The sequence below is a fragment of the Chionomys nivalis genome, chromosome 6 (genome assembly GCF_950005125.1).
Source record: "Chionomys nivalis chromosome 6, mChiNiv1.1, whole genome shotgun sequence".
In the NCBI taxonomy this organism is placed as follows: Eukaryota; Metazoa; Chordata; class Mammalia; order Rodentia; family Cricetidae; genus Chionomys; species Chionomys nivalis.
Genome location: NC_080091.1, coordinates 45142735 through 45156843, shown reverse-complemented (window position 1 = coordinate 45156843; position 14109 = coordinate 45142735).

Here is a 14109-nt window from a genome sequence, read left to right as displayed (position 1 = left end):
TGCCAGAATTAAAATAAATACCTGGACTCTGGGGTAGTATCTGTCAAGAATTGGAGAAGTGTTTGTTGTGAGAAGAAAAAAAAACCACTCAATATATTTAATAACCAACAGAAACAAAACAGTGGGTGAGTGATTCAAAATATAGACAAAGACATTTGTATTTATTGTGCTATCAACAAATGCAATTTTTTGAGCCAACTATATGAAAATTAAAGGTCATTTTGTTTCCATGTAATATTCAAATAGTGAAAAAGTAAAGGCAGGATGTTCCATGTTTCTTCTCTAAGTGATGCAGATAAGGACATCATTTTTAAAAAGTGCTTGAAGTAAGCCATTTGGAAATTAATTTTTATCCCTTTGGGAAGTAGAGGTTGTTAACTATTTCACAAACATAAAGTAGCTTCTTTTTTATTTTAGCAGTTTATTTTTTAATCTTGCCACAGTTATTCCTTGAAAATGAAGCTTTTTGCCTCTATAATTGTGCAGCGACCTATTTAATTTTCTTTTCCTTCCCTTGGGAGAGAGGATGACAATGTGGAAAGCAACCTTGTAGGAGTTTTAAGTGTCGCAGGTGTTGTAGCCTCACCATCTCCACAGAGAGTCAAAGGTAATTTTATTTACAGTTGAAAGGAAGAAACAGACAATTGGATCAGTTACTTTTCTATGGCAGTGTTAAAACACCATGGCCAAGGCAACTCACAGAAGGAAGGGTTCATTGGGGGCTTACAGTTACACAGTGTTTGAGTCCATTATAGTGGAGTAGAGGTAACATTTGAGAGCTCACAACTCGAACCACAAATACGAAGCAGAGAGAGTGCACTCAAAATGTTGGAAGCCTTTTGATACTTCAAAATCCCACCCCCCAGTGACATGCATCTTCCAACACTTCCCCAGTCAGGCACCAACTGGGGACAAAGTGTTCCAATTCTGGATACTTATGAGGGACATCTCTTTCAAATTATAACACCAAGTGTTCTCAGTACTGGATAGATAAAATGCAATGTAGCCATGTGATACTTATTATTACTATGACATTTAATCAAATATCTATGCACTAGAATCATACTGTTATCAGGAACCTATTTTTCCTGGTGGCTCCTGGTGAACATTCTTTCCTTGGAATCCCAAGTCAGCGTATCACAGATATACTTTCACCTTACCTATTTACAATAGCTAAATTACAACCCCAACTTAATGTTCAACAACAGAGGATTGAACAAAGAAAATGCAGTGTATATATGTATATTTATATACTATGTACATGGACAGCTACATACAAATATCCATATTAACCCAGTTATATAAAGAAAACTGTCTAACCTATGTCAGATTGACTTAACCTAGAGTCTGCCTCTTGATCTGCTTTCATAGAGCTCTGCAGACAACTAAGAACAGGCTCACACCTCAAAATTCTAAACCCCATGCACAAATTCCCTTCCCATATAAAGTAGCTTATTCACAGAATGTCATAGCTTAGGTCATGGATACCTCCAAGGTCTTCATCCTACCTCTTGGCAATCTCCAGGACAGAGTTCGGATCTGCCTAAAGATATAGACTCAAGGTGAGCAGCCTCAGGTTGGAGATACAAGACAAGAGGAAGAAGAGCAGACTTCCTACACGGAAGGTCCTCTGCTCATCTAAGGAGCCCAGTTCTCCAAAAGAGCACAACTAGTTATTTAAGAAATGGAGGGGAGATTTGGGTTGATAGTTTTGACAGCTAACTCCCATACCCCAAGGCTGATTTCTGATTCTAGGCCAGGTCCATACTGAGAAGTAGAGTCAATATGGTAGGCTTGTCCTGTCTCTGGTTCTTCTGATCGCAAATCACATTTGGCGCCTTTCTGTCTGCATTCCAAAATCCAAGTTAAGGGCTACTGTCTCAGATGCTCCCTCTCTCCTGGAGGTGCCTGTGGCCCAGTAAAGGGGCAGAGATGTAAACAGAGACTGTGTTCCTTTTTGACCAGGCAGTAAAGCCTTTGCTGTTGCTGATAGATTGGTTATAACTATGATCTGGCCAACTACCCTCAAAGTGGAAAATGGAGTGACTGCTCCCAAGGGGCATAGTCCAGTTTTACTGTATTTGAGAAATGCCCTAGAAGTGGGTTGCAGTATTCAGGCTCACACTGTGCATGGCTGTCTGTTACGTAGGCCCAAGTTTCCCATTCTACCAACTGATCAGAAAGTTGAGGCCCTAGGTATAGGTGAGAGAGTAAAGGAAATGGAGTGGATTTGTAAGTAACTTACAAGTGTCTTTAGGACCTGTCTATCCTAATGGCTCTGATGATTGCAACAGACATATTCTAATGATGCAATATCATGAAGTTAGTTATGTCAGAGCTAAGTAGACTTAACATACTGAAAAATTCAAGAAACTGCTTCCATAATTAGTAACAAGTCCTTGAGATTGCTAATGCACCTGTGTGCACCTGTGTGCTCCTCAGATAACACCTACTCAGCAAAGGTCTGGGAAATGCAACCTCTCCTTGTGATAAAAGTACATATGTGTGTGTGTGTATATAATAACACACACATTTGTAATACATACACACATCAATTTCAATGATGGAAAATGAAGTTCAGATTTAAAATATATATGTGTACTGTATATAGTATGTATATAGAGCTAACTATATATACATTCTATATAGCATATATATATATAGTATATTTATTCTTCCTTGTCTTTCTTTTGTAAATATCACTCAATTCTTAGGGTATTAACTGTGTTTTTCTTAAGATTGGATGCTATTTTGACTTTCCTGACAAGAGCTTGTTTTTGTAAGAATAGAGACTTTGTATTTCCTAGAAGAGCCTGAAGCCTATAAAGTTGAACAGTTGAAAGTGAATGAATGAATGATTGAATGAATGAATGAAGTGAGTGAATAAATGATCTTTTCACCTGCCTCACTAATTGTCTCTAGGAATTAAAGAGCATGGTGAAGATCTACAGAGGGAGAGCTTTGTGAGGACCTCTTATGGGTCTGTGTGGTTTATGCCTTCTCTCAGTATGAAAAGTGAGACTTGAACAACAAAAACACATAGACAGGAACAGCACTGCAATTCTAAGCCAGGCCTATTTTATCATCTTCTGCTGCTACTCACTGCATATGAACAGCACAGAGCAGATGGTTAGGGACATGGAGCTGTAAAGGGTTAGCTACGACGATAGTAACATGAGGCCATCCTTACACCTTAGATGGATTTATAAACTGTCCACAAAGACCACAGTAGCATGAGGCCCCAAACCTTAGACAGAACTGTAAACTGTCTATAAAGACCAAAACAACATGAGGCCATCCTACGTATTATATATTACCACAACACACTCTCTCAAACAAATGCTGTTTCGAACATCCATGTTTGAGATATCTAAAAATAGAAGTCCCCATTTTGTGTAGTGAATGAAGAAAAAAGAATGGAGGGGATCAGGACAGGGAGTCACAGAAGAGAATAAGGGTATAACCTAATAGAGCATTTCATTGGTTTTTTATACAAATCTTCATATTAATAGTTCATCCTTGGCCAGGGGTTATGCACTTGAAGTTGTTTACCTTCCTAGAGGTATTTCTCCTTAGTTTCTTGGGAAGGTATCCTTTGCACTTGCCAAGGGAGAATCCAGAGGTCCCTCCTTGCTGGGGCCTCCTTTCACTAACTTCAGACTAGCTCAGCTAAGTCCCAGGCTGCCCTTTCCTGAAAACAGTCAGGGACTCAAAGAGCAATGCACTCTCAGTATGGGGAAGAATCATCTTTGTACACACAGTAGCAAACTGTGTCCCTTAGACAGGCATAGCAAAGAGAATCACAAAGAGTGGTCTTCCTCTCTTTGAGCTCTTGTTTTATGTATGTATCTAGAGAGCAGAACATAGGAATGGTATATCTAGTCTCAGCTTATGTACTGGCTCTTGGATTTTTGGGGCAAGAATCTCCTCTAAACCTTAAATATTCTAAAAAAAAAACTGTCATAAGAGTGGATGATTTGCAAGGTCTGTGCAATTTCAAATATGTTACAGACTTTCCTAGGTGATAAGAAGAGGAAAGAGGTTAAAGGAAAGGCTTAGTGCCTAAGGGAGCATGACGCTCTTGAAGAGGAAATGAGTTTGATTACCAGCGCCTACATCTACTTGGAACTCCTGCCTAAGGGGATCTGATGCCACAGGTCTCCCCGGGGATCTACATGCATGTACATATACCATCCCCACAAACACACAGACAACACACATAAACAAACACAAACTGTGGTGGTTTGAAAGAAAATGGTGCCCAAAGGGAATGGCACTATTAGGAAGTGTGGTCTTGTTGAAATGGATATGGCCTTTTTAGGAAGAGGTGTGTCAACTGTGGGGGTGGACTTTGAGGTCTCTTATGCTCAGCTTCAGATACTGCCCAGTTTCTCAGTTCAGTTCACTTCCTATTGTCCGAGGAAGATGCAGAACTCTCAGCTATGTCCCAGCACCATGTCTGCCTACATGCTGCCATTTCCCACCACAATGATAATGAACGAAACCTCTGAACTGTAATCCACCCAGTTCAATGGTTTCCTTTGTAAGACTTGCTGTGGTCATGGTATCTATTCACAGCAATAGAAACCCTCTGTTCCCCAGCCATGGAGAAATGATGACTAGTGCATATAAGGGTCACTAGCACTAATGCCACCTGAACTCTGGGTGGATCCAATGGCAGTAGCTCAAAGTACTTTTATGCATAAAGCCTGTGACATCTGGAGATGTTCCTCTCATAAAGCAGTCATACCATATCCAGACTGAAGAACCCACAAAAGAGAGATAATAATGCCTTGACCAATACTGAGCACAAAAGTTTCCATTGATGTGGGGGAAAAGTATACAAAGACATGGACAGGGAACTGAGATTCTGAACCTGAGCTCAGAGCACTCAACAGCACAAGGACTTGGAGTGGACTATGGGCGTGAATTTTCTTGGGAACAGAGCTTACATCTTTAAGTGTTGCATCTCCTTAAATTTGAACAGTGTTTCCTTAGAAGAAAGGGAACCAGACAGTGGCATAGGCTTGACTGTCTTGAACAAAAGTCATTGTTCACCCAGTCAACAATACTGATTCTCTTTTCTATGTGCTCTGCTCCCTGGGCTTGCATCACTTTAATGCACATGTAATCATGTCAAGCTATGAGTTTTTCCTACACTGGAGACACTTTTCATATGGAAGACATTGACACAATCATAGCTGAAACAGCAGCAATGCCTGATTAAAATACTATGAAATTGATTGCTCTGCCTGTGAAAACTATTTGCACCTTAACCTGTGAGTTCTTTCTCTGTAGATGTGGGAGTGTAGGAACAGATAGGATGACAAGAGTTTCAGTGTGGAAGGGATCCTGTTTCCATGGCTGATGAACCTCTATTTCAAAAACTTTGTTTGTTTAAATGTCACATCTGAGCTATGCTATAGATAGTCACTAACAAGCATCAGTGGGTATCTGAGGTTCAGAAACACAGCAGTCATAAAGATATAAGAACCTCTATGTAGAGAGTAGGTGCAAGAGAGGGAACTCCCTGTGTTCACCAACTGGGTTTCACTTAGACTGAAGATGGTTCCTTTGGTCATAACTATCATAAGTAGCAGGGGTGTTGCAAGTTTTCTGAAATCATGGGGATTAAAACCAAAACCATAGTTAATGGCTTTGAGGGATAGGAAATAAATCTGTAGTGGCGTGGCCTTTGGAAAACAAATAAAATTAGGTATGCTTGGGTAAGAGCACCCACGATTAAGTCCTGGTGATTTTAGATGAAAGACAGACACTGTTGTAGGAGGCTGCTTGTTTGTTCCAGCTACCCAGAACCGAAATAACCACACTGAACTGAATTAATTAAATCACTGGTTGGCCCATTAGTTCTGGTTTCTTATTGGCTAACTCTTACATAATAATTTAAGCCATTTCTATTAATCTGTGTCTAGCCATGTGGCTGTGGCTTACAGGCTAAAGTTTCAGCATCTGTTTCTGGTAGGGCTACATGGCTTCTCTTTTCTCTGCCTTCCTTCTCCCAGCATTCAGTTTAGTTTTCCTCAGCTAACTAAGTTCTACCGTGTTACAGGCCAAGCCAGTTTCTTTATTCATTAACCAATAAAAGCAACACATAGACAAAGGACTTCCCACACCAAGACACCAGTGCACACATGTGTACACACACACACACACTCCAGACTTGCCAAATGATAGTAGATAACATCATTGAACTCTGCCAGCAAGGTCATTATTAGACCTAAGCTTATAGTCTCACTAATCCCTTGAATGTCACAAACTATGAGCTAAAGAAACCAATCTCTTTTTTCATTAGTTATTTTCTTTATTTTTTCATTAATATTATGTGAGTTTATCTCAAGTATTTCATTGTAATAGCAAAAATCTGACTAGAGAATGGTTCATTTCATTTCCAGTACTAAATTAATAGGTTAGACAACTAATTATTGGAGAGGCTGCTGAATTTGGTGTCACACAACTATCCAGTGGTCATGTATGAGATTAAAAATGTGTACAAAGATTTCTTGAATAACAAGCATATGCCGAACAATATAAAACCTTTTCTTACAGATTATGCCCTTTCTCTATAGGCCTATATGTTAGTGACAAGAAAATGAAGTTTAAGAGCTTAAGTTTTCATAGAGATGTTCTAGAGAAAAAGTTCTCTCTACTAAGTGACTTATATTGTCTCAAGATGTATGTTTTTCAAAATACACAGGTCAATTTCTACAAAGCACTTTTGGGGACTTTCATAGATTCATGGTAGATTTGACTTGTATCTTTTAAGCACCCTAAAGGTAACCAACATATGGATTATACTTCACAGCCATTGCAAGCCTCCAGGTCACTTGTCACGTGTGAAATGGATTCAGCAAGAGCCATGTTTCTAAACAACACAATGTTGAGACATTGGATGTAACACACTTTGAGCACTACTTGCCACCTGCCATTTCTCCCTGTATTGCCCCTCTACTTGGATTTAAAGAGTGGAAAAGTGAGGAGCTGTGGAGGCACTGTAGGAGATCCATGAAGACAATGGGGAGACTCTGAGCTATAGGAAGGAGGGAAACATGTAGACACTCTGTGCAAAGTGAGCAAAAATAGAGATAACTGTTCAGTTGCTCCAGCAATATTTCAAAGGTAATCATAGCAAAATTAAATGACTTCTACCCATCAATTTGTCAAATACATAGGAAATTTAAAAATACGAAATATTTAACACTGGCAAGAATCTGATAATTGGGCCATCCTCCTACAACAATCTCAAATTTAAATGTCAAAAATACTCCAGGAAACCACTGAGAATCATGGCTCAAGATCCCCAAGGATAGGTGCATTTTTCTGTTAAAACAACTCCATTTCCAGAAAATTCCGATAAGGAACCCATAACTCAGCAAAGACTTCGGAGTGAAGATTGCACAAGTTACTGCTGCAGTGATAATGTAAAAGTGATATGGAAAGCTACTGAAATATGTATTGAAAATGTATGTTGACCTGGGGAGATGACTCAGGAGTTAAGAGAACTTGCTGTTCTTGTAAAGGACCAGGGTTTGATTCTCAGCACTCACACAGCAGCTTACAGCCATCTATAACTGCAGTTCCAGGGGAACTGACCTCCTGCCACATCTGTGGGCCCTTCGTGCATATGGGATGCTTCTATACACCCATGCTAAACACTCATAAGCATAAAACAAATAAATATTTTTTAAAAAATTTATGTATGTCCTCTTAGCCACATAAGGTGAATAATTTACAAGCACCATGATCCCTTGGCATAACATCAAGAGCAAATCTTGTCTGTAGAAGAAACTATACTATAACAGCTAGTATTTTGTGCCTTTGTGTTAAAATCTCAAAGATCATTTGTTTAACTGATAGGGCATCAGTCAAACGATGCCAGCAGTACTAGAAGCATGACGTTAATGAAGTCTGCACTAATGACTATATCTTGCTGGCCAAGATGTGGTTACATAGAAATTCTTATGCATTGCTTGGCAGGGGAAAATGATGATAACTTTGGTGCTTTCGTCTGCTGAGGTAATTCGGAGAGTGAAATGTAAGGGAGAAAATACAAACAAAGAACAACAGAAACTCTTGCTTCAAAGATGTCCATTCCAACATGCATAATAGTTCAGGTTTAATAATTGAAGCAATAATCAAATAACAACATATGCCAAATGATCAGAAGAGGTTAAGCAGCTTGTACCACAGAAACAATATGCTATGTTCTGTGGACTTTAGGGCCTATTGCTTCAAAAGCAACAGGAAGAACATGTTTATAACAGTAGTTGAAAATAAATGATAAATATGAGCATAGGAATATAGTATGTGAAAATATTCTATACATGAAAAAGACAAAATATTCAGAAAATGATTAACTGGGTATGTTTAAGTAGATTTGTGTGGCAGCTCTAGATTCCTTGTCTATTTTTATTATTGATTAATTTATTTATTCATTTCTTTTGGAGGTAGTAAGGATGGAGACTGCCTCATACATGCTAATCAAGTATTTTATTCCTGATTTACACAAGCACACAGATAGATGATTGATAGATAGATAGATACATACATATATACACACATACATACATACATATACATACATAGTTAAATAGATAGATACATAAATAGAGAGTCTGAGTGTCACTTAGTTTCCCAAGTTGGCTTGAATCTATGATTCTCATGCTTCAACCTCCCAAGTAGGTCGAAGAGTGGTTAGAGGCCCTTATTACCAGGCCCTGCTTGCCTGTTCTTTCTTGATCTTACTAGCTCACTTGCTCTCTCTTTGTTTATCTGTAGGTAGAGTTTCTCTGTGTCCTAGCAGCTGCTCCAAAATAACCACAAAGAGATTTATTATTAATTATAAATGCTTGGTTGATAGCTTAGTTCGCTTTTAGCTTGCTCTTATAACCTAAATTAACCCATTTCTATTCATCTATTGCTGTCCCAAGGCTCATTTACCTCATATACAAACTTCTCATTCTGCTTGCTCTGTCTCATCTCACTCTGTTCTTCTCCCCAGCATTCTCTCTTCCCCCAAATCCTGCCTACCCATTGACCAATCAGTTTTTTTATTAACAATGGAAGCAACACATCTTCACAGCGTATAGAAGAATTATTCCACAGCATCTCTGATGTAGGATTCCCCTCTCTAGGCTGTGAATATGTTTTATTACCATTGACTAATAAAGAAGCTGCTTTGGATCTATAGCAGGACACAATATAGCCAGGTGGGAAATCTGATACACCATAGATGGTAGGCAGAGTCAGAGAGAAGTCAGGTAGTTGTCACAGGAGACAGATGACAAATGCCTTTTGGAACCTTAGTGGTAGGCCACAACCATGTGGCAATACACAGATTAATAGAAATGGGTTAAGATATAAGAGATAGCCAATAAGAAGTCTGAGCTAATAGGCCAAGCAGTGTTGTCATAATACAGTTTCTGTGTTATTATTTCAGGTCTGGCTGGCCGGGAAAGGAACAAACAGCCTTGGCCAACACATCTCTTCCTCTCCCTTCTCCCTTTGCCTTCTTTTCTTTCTCCCAACTATTAACGCCATCTTTTTCTTTTGTTTTCTTACTTTTAAAAAGCCATTTAAGATGAAACTAAAATAATATTAAGGATATAATTACATCGTCACATGAGACAAGCAGGGTCAACCGAGACCAAGCTAAAGGCTATCAATGCTTTATTGGTGTGTTATTCAGGAAACTCCTAGGGAAGCCCAATCATGCCAAAAGAATGTGCAGAGGGTGGGTGATTTCCCAAAAGATAGTAAGAAAAACATTTAAGATTGTTTAAAATTGTTAGAAAACTGAAAAAGTTAGAATGGAAGGTATATGTAAAATTTGAGTAGGATATTGGAAGTAAGCCCTTTTCAGAGGGAATTCTTTTTGGAATGCATTCATAATATAATTTTCAAAATCTTTGTTACAGAAGTTCCATACTGATGGTGAGGAAATTGAGATATTCAACTCTGAGGTCAAGCTTGAAGGGCTATCATTTGGAAAGAGGACTGAGATTCTTCATGTGTGACTCACAGGGATCGATCAACACCTCTCCTTCTATTAACCTGAAACACTGTGCTAGTGCAAACGGCAAGAAGAAAAACAGCAAACTCCAATTAGCATCATTTAAAGTGAGCTTATCAGCAAAGTGAACTCTGAAGATATGGGTGGGCTACAGCAGAGCCACAGAAGATAATGTGAAAATTGTGGTTAATTAAAGCAGTGGCGCGGGTGCTGTTTCAGCATCCTCTGGCTTAGTGGGTGTGGTGCTGTTGATCATGACCCTGGGTGGTGCGGAGGAAAATAAGCAAACTCAGGACTTTCCCACCTCATTTCTAAGCACACTCACTGTTGGGGAAACCCACTAGCTACGTAGAATAAGAACCAAGAAGAGAGCCCCAGTGTGTCTGTCCCTTGCAGACATGCCAGAGCAGTAAAAACATAGAACTAGAGTCTCAAGGAAGCCTGAGCACAGCAACCCTCTCTAGGACCAACCTCCTAAGACAGGGACTGGCTGAGGGGCACTGGCAACCATAAGCAGAGTGTGGCATTGGAACTGAGGACTTAAACCTCTCAGTCTGGCTCGGAGTCTTTGTGTGTCTAAGGTCCATCTACTCTGCTAGACACAAATAAATAACTTGAAAACTATAGTTTCACATGATGTTCAGCAACTTCAAGTGAGGAGAATTGAGCTTTTTATCCCTTTTATGGAGCAATAACCTTTCCTAGCACTCACACTGATTATCTTTGGAAGACTTTTATGAAGCAGTAAAACCAATGGTATATTTAATTGAAGTATGAGTGTTGACAATGAATGGCAAAACCTGGGTGAATATGGAATGAGAGTTCTGCTCCCATGTCACCAAAGATCAGAATGTATGGGCAGTACATTTAATAGGTGCTAATATATTAAGTGCTCCAGGTGTGTCAGGCACTGAACCCGTAATGTAATTTAGCTCACAGACACTTGCCTAGAGCACTTTGAACTATGCCCTTTGGTTTTCATGTCCTTTTCAATACAGAACAGCCAGAGACATATGCTACTCAAATCTCTTCTGTAAACTGATTTTCTTCTGATGGATCTCTGCTGCAGACCAGCGACTTGCTTCTGACCCTAGTCATTGAACCACAGAATCTATTATCATGTTTACTGAAATTTTGCTTCCTGCTCAAGCTTTATGGCTGAGCCCAGCAGGGCACTCCACTCCCATCCCAGGAAAGTGAGAGTCCTCTGAATGGAGGACTTGTTCAAGAGTACCCATCCGTACACCAAAGGTGCTTCCTACTCAAATCCTCCCTGCCTCTCCATCTCACTTTAGTTTCTCATCCCTCTTTGTTATGCATTGAATTACATCCCATTACCCCATATTGGTACTCCTTACTGCTACTCTGTAGTACGGTGCTAGAGTATGAATGTCTACCAAGGTTCGTAGCTGGAACTTAATTCCTAAGTTTATATGCTAAGTGTACTTGAATTTGGTGTGATTAGAATAAGATGGGGACACACATGAAGTCATAAGCCAATTACTGACTTTCTTGCCTTGGTGGTATTCTTCAGAAGCACAAGCTGAATCACCATTCCATTCTTTGTTAAGTTACGGATCTCACCAGTTTTGTTATAGCAACAAAAATACACTAAAACAAGGAGGTAATTAAGTTTAAAGTCGACCATAAAGATAGGATACTAATTCTATATTACTATGTCCAGAGGGGAGGGGGAGAGAGAGAGAGAGGGGGGGGGGATACTTGTCTACATCAAGACATAATGAGAAGGCAATTCAAGCCTTAGCCTTCAAGCCAGTGAGAAGTCCCTCACTGGCAATTGCATTGAATAGGATCCTTATTTTTGACTTTTCAGACTCTAAGACTATGAGAAAATAAGTTATTTTTTCCAAACCACTCTGTCATGGTGTTTTATTAAGGCAGCCTTCATGTCCTATCACTCTCTCGATAAATGTCTTCCTCCATTTTGCCACTGACTCTGAGTGGACACCTAGGCTCTTGCACATGCTGTGCCATCAGAAGTTCCATGTGTCTGCCTGAGATTGCAGCCCAGGAGAGTGATCAAGTTGAGGTATACACCGACTAGTTGGGTGCACAGTTTCCCATTGCATGCTCAGTGCGACGCATGGCTTTGAGTCATAGAGCAGCTTAGTCTGCCTAGAAGCAGACTTTGAAATACCTAACAGTTTCTATCCTACTAAAAACCTAATTTGATACATTTACATTTTGACTGATTTGTGGTTCCTGCACTGTTGGGTGTGAAACCTTCCTATCAAAAGAAAACACTCTGATACTTTTTTTTTCCTAAGGGCTCAGTGCCTCAATGCTAGGTGTTTTCTTTCTGTTACTCTTTTGGATAGGTAGGTTGGTCAGATGGGAGTGCGAATGGGTTCCAGCACTGGCCAACTGTGATTATTCAGCTCTATCACCTGCCATAAGCCGTCATCAAATGGAGCCAAAGTAAGAAAGATCAATTTTGACTCGTGAGTCAGAGCACAGAGTTAATATTGCCAGCCTGAGGAGAACAGCCGGTACATGAGCCCTGTAGCAATCCATACCACCAGTGTTTGGAAGAATCCTCTGAGTCATTACACCCTCCTGCCCATTAAGTTGTCATGCAGAAGTGAACACGGTATCCTCATGATGATGACCTTTTTACCCTGTCAAAGATATCCAATGGGCATATTTTGGAACTCCATCCAGAAACTTTGACTTAAGTTAGTATTTCTTCATATGTTCCTGTGGACCAAGAAAAAAAATTGTTTTGTCAACTTCTTTGATCTCACTCCCAGAATTGCTCTTGAACTTGACCCTCAGGTCCCTGCCAGCAAAAACTGTTGTGGTAGATTTTGCCAGAAGATCCTTTTCAAAAAGAAGAATAGAATAGTTAAGACAATTCTTAAATAAATTCTTGGTTTTCTTAGATTTGTTTATTGTATTTTATGTGTATGAGTATTTTGCTTGCATGCATGTCGACAACATTGATATACAGTCCTTATAGAGACCAGAAGAAGACATTGGAGCCCTTGGAACTGGAGATACAAATGTCTGTTAGCTGTCATGTGGTTATTGGGAACCTGACCTTGGTTCTCTAAAAGAGCAGCCAGTTCTCTTAACTATTTAGTTAATCTCTCCAGGCCTTCATGTTCATTCTTGCTTGGTACAATTTGATCTATGTGGCATATGAACTATGTTAAAGTATTTCCAGTGCTTTTATCCTGACTTGGAAAGCTAGAAGAAAAATGTAGCTATATTTGGTCATGTTGATCTTTCTTAAAATGAAGACTATACACAAGTGTTATACACATTCCCTATGTGTACTGACTTTTAGAGTGAGATAGATAAGTGCTTGGCTGCCTGTCTCTGGAGCTGAAGAGCTGTGCCATTTTGTGTATGTATGACTTTCTCGAGTAATCTAAGTCAGAGATCTCTACAATTAGATAATTACAGTTGACTCATTTTGAGAATGTTTTGAGAGGATTAAATGAAATCATGGAGTTTTATCTTGCTGGAACCCACTAATATCAAAACCGTACTTGTTGATAATGTACATGTTGACCTGCCATCTTCACTATCTTACTACCCACACCTTTTCTTTGTTCCAAATTTTAGTGAATTTTCACTCTCTACTTCCAAGAAAGTGTAGTATGGCCTGTGGAAACTTGGCAGCCCTGCACAAATGACGGACCTCTGTGGTTTGAAGACAGTAAGGCAAGTGTATTTTGTTTTTTTGTCTTTGGCCTTCATTTAGCTGAAGGGTTTTTATTTCTTAACATAAATGTAGGTTTCATATACAAATCAGTCCACAAATAATACTCCTTAGGATGTATTTATTTTTATATCAATGTGGTATATGAACAGATCCTTTGAAATTCATTAAACAAGTGGAAAATCTAATTAATTGTCCCTTGCACTTGCCAGTAATTGAAAATGCATTCAATGGATACACTTCTTGTTGCTGTTCGGTTCTGGAGAACTATTCCATTCTAGTAAGAACAACACATTTTATTGAATTATTTTCATGAAAGTGATCTTTTTAAATCCTTAGACATTTCTAAAATTCTTTTTTTTATATATTTATTTTTTTACTTTTTTATTCT